The following is a 4,452-nucleotide window of genomic DNA, read 5'->3' as shown; positions in this document are numbered from 1 at the left end:
GTTGCGTTGCCAAGCAGTGTTACAGCAAAACTAAAATTTTATACGATTTTTCCTGATATTTTTCTGATGCTGCAAAAGTATATTTTAATAAATATGTAACTATGGAATATTATTTTTTAATTAAGGACTGCATCGGCATATATGAGATTTTATAGTTTTTTAACTCCAGAGAAACATATTTCACTGTAAGTATTCAAGCTGTCTTTGACGGTATTTCTTGATCAATTCAGATGGCTGTAATTGTGCGCATGATGGTTCGAACTGAGTAATATAGACACTGCATCTCTTAGCTCCGACGACATAACAAAAAACATCTTATGTTTCTTTTTTCCAATACCAATGCTATACCCCATGAAACAAAGCTAAATTAATAACAGTCGTAAACCAGTAAACAATATAAAGTTAAGAAAATCAAACACCCAATCATACACCCGATCATACACGAGAGACCAACACCCTACCATACACAATACACCAACACCAACACCCTAACATACCTGATGCACCAGCACACTACCATACACGATACGCCAACAGCAAACCATTCACGATACACCAACTCCCTACCATACACGATACAAATATTGTATCTGTATCATCTAGCCCCGATGACATATCAACAAATAATCTTATTTTCATTGTTTAAAAGAGAACACCTTCACCTTACCTTCTACTCCCACGAGACAAACATATCTCTTTCCAAAATAAACACCCTTCCTCACAAAAAATTGTGCAAAGCATATGCATCCACACAAATAATCTTATCTTTGTTTTTTCCCAAAAAATAAACACCATACAACCCACGTCCACGAGACAAAGCTAAATTAATGATAACAACGAACCTGAAGTCACTACCAAATCTTTTTTTTATATATAAAACAAACCAAACAGAACACAAACACCCACGCAAAAACAAATTGGGTATATATGTGTCCAACCTCAGGCCACCATAATATTTAGAAGAAAAAACAAACAACAGGAACCTATAAATTTAGAACACGTGATCTGTCTCTGATCATACACAAAAGGTGCAAAACAAATGAGTCTCGGTTAAACAAAGAATTAAATCTTATCAAAATGGCGGATAGAATCATCTGTTATAGTCAAAATGGTATAAATACATTCAATAAATACTTTATGACCACCTTTCTTAATATGATAATCAACAGTCATGTGATAATACCAGTCATGTGATAATTATCAGTAATGCGATAATTATTAGTCATGCGATAATTATCAGTCATGTGATAATTATCAGTCATGTGATAATGATCAGTCATGTGATAATGATCAGTCATGCGATAATTATCAGTCATGGGATAATTATCAGTCATGTGATAATGATCAGTCATGTGATAATGATCAGTCATGTGATAATGATCAGTCATGCGATAATTATCAGTCATGCGATAATTATCAATCATGCGATAATTATCAGTCATGTGATAATTATCAGTCATGCAATACTTATCAGTCATATGATAATTAACAGGTCAGCTAAAGAATCTATTATTAATGGCACATATAACATTTTAATTCTTTTTTATCCTACTAACATTGTTCGGTGCATATTGACTATTTCAGTTTTCTAGATTTGATTTTAATAAATGCGTTGCAATTGTTGGATTTCCATCGAAAATTCTAACTGTATCGTTAAAAAACATTGTATCGTTTTTGTCGGGTCGTTACATATAGATCCGGCAAATGTTCAAATATCTTAAAAATTTAATCTGAAGAAATATGTATGGAAGCATGCGAACAAGTACTGAATTGGTTTATATTTGATTTAGGGACAACAAATTTAGAACATATCCTTACACCATGTTTCAGATATAGGCATTGTTGCCTTAATAGTTCTTCAAAAATCATAAACTTGATATTATAATTGACGTCACTGAAAATGTGACAGTAATTTCATATACTGCTCTCCGTCAACTACCATGGCTTCAAATATACAAAGTTTGCTGTACCAATTTCGTATCACCTTATCATGTATGTAGTTTTTGTCTGACGAAATTCCAGTTATAATTCCATATCGCTTTGTAAATTCATTTATCCACAATGGCACAGGCAACTTCTCTTAAAAAGTACATTTCCTACATATCGTCAGAAACATCTAACACGTAATCTAATACAGCATGGCGTATGTCGTCAGCGTTGATTTGAACATTTGATGTGCTCGAATTTAAAAAATATAAAAATTAGAACATAACAGACAGTTGACTGTAGTGTTGTTCTGTACTGTGGGCTACAAAAGGAGCTACTATTGATGTTTGCTTGCTTTGTTTAATTTTTGCAGCCTTCGTCATCTCTAATTTACAAATTTACATACGGCGTAAAACTTAATGCTGTGTAATTGTAATTTGTCAGATACATTATATCCAGTCATATTTGTCTGTGTTTTCCTCTTTGTTTCGTTTTTTGTTGCACTGTTTCCTGTACTAGCTCCAGTTCTTTTCCGCGTCTTCCTCCTCTTACACACCTTGTTTAGTTTTTCTTTTAACCTTTGACCTAACGTGACTGGTTTTTCACGTATTGCTAGAATCAGCCATGCGTAGGATTTTAGCAGATTCCGACACATCGCTGACTTCTAATTACTCTTTAATTCTTTCGTTCATCCTTCAACTTTTCGATTTTACTTATTACCACTATTCTCATGGGAATTCTACGAAAATTATTGCAAGCTTATGTTTGGGTTTGAACACACAGTCTGATCGTAGGTTCAAAATTGGCCACTCTCCAAAATGACTAAAGAAAATTAAGTAGTATGGTCTTTAAAAAGCAACCTATATCTGGTAAATCTTTTAAAGATTTTGAATGATTAAAATATAATATAACTGTAGATTTAAACAATTTGATTATTGCGGTTACATACTGTGTCAGTTTAGTTTAATTTGACGATATAATCTAATGCAATTTTCAGTATGACTGGTTTACCGGTACCACTTTTTTATTAGCTCGTTTAGCCAAACTCCATTAATTTTTTAAACGCTCGTAACATTTATAAATTCGAAAATATAAAATAATACTTCGTAGACATTAGTAGTTAATTACATGTCGACTGTTCTATCACAGGGGGCAAAACCACGTGAGTGCTTTAAATCAAGAGTTCGGACGTGAATCTACCTGATTCGCATATATTAGTTTCTTATTCATGTATTCTAAATGTTTAGGTTCATTGTTAAAAATAATTTTAAAATAAAAATTATTTTATTGTTATGGCCTGCGCTAGGACGCATGAAAACAAAATATTATTTTATTGTGGCTGTTGACGTTTTTTTTTAAAATAAATTGGCTGTAGCTTAAGGTTAATTGTTGTACATAGATTTGAGAGAAAAACATATTTGGTACGGGTTTTAACCGTTCAGGCATAATTCGAATAGCGTACCGCGCGTAACAGCACCCTATCCTTTAACTCCAATGGATTAAAGTCCTAATCCACTCTACAAATCGGCACTGTGCTAGTAACCCAACCCCATCTCACAAGGTCCAAATAAAGGGACTGAGATCCACAGAAGCCGACCCGTTATCCGTTATGCAAGTAGAAATGAACACTTAACACTGTGCACAAACCCCTTGGTTTCATTTTTAAAAATGAAGGATAAATAAAAGATACCTTGTCTAGCACATTAGTGGGCAGCAACTGGCACCTTTGTGCCTTTTAGATGAAGATATTTAAGGGGACACAAAAGCAAACAACCACTGAATCTAGAAATCGATCCTCTTAACGATTCCACGGATATTATTTCTCGTGATGCACGATTAAAGGTTTCACACATGCCCGACACGAAAACTCCGTGCAGCTAATATAATCGCTATAGATGTAATTATCATTTAACATTATGTTCCAGAATATCTTATTCACATTAAGCTCGCTTCGTTAATGAAATGATCATTTCAGCGGTCATGTTACTAGACAGAATAAGATAAACGTTTAGAAAAAATAGCGGCACGCAAGCACTATTTACTTAAATTACCGTTTATGTACAAAGGTTTTGATGAACTAATATCTGATAGCCTTGGTCGATATGGATCGGATTGATGGGTAACTAGAATTGACAGTCAAGCCGCTTTTATGAAGTAATGTTGCTTGGAAAACAGCGCTTTCAGTCAAACACCAATTAGCTTTTATTGGCCAAATAATTTCAAACAAGTCACTCTCATAAAAGGTTCTTTAAATGAAGTTGCTAATTAAGACATTACGGCAAAGCTTACGCTGGTTATGCATTGGAACATTATAGAAACTGGTACATAAAACATTGATATCTTTATTATGAATAATGGCGATCATTAATGTACTCACGCGAATTTCATACAAATTGATTTTTTGTACAAAAGCTTTTACCGTGGGAATCACTAAATTTATTACAATGAAATCTTATTGTTTCTTACACAATTATGGATAAAAATTAAGGAAAAGATCTACGTTCAGAGATTATTTCTATTAGGTTT

Source organism: Sinohyriopsis cumingii, chromosome 13, assembly GCF_028554795.1.
Source record: "Sinohyriopsis cumingii isolate HCF-2022 chromosome 13, ASM2855479v2, whole genome shotgun sequence".
Lineage (NCBI taxonomy): Eukaryota > Metazoa > Mollusca > Bivalvia > Unionida > Unionidae > Sinohyriopsis > Sinohyriopsis cumingii.
This window is presented reverse-complemented; position numbering follows the sequence as displayed.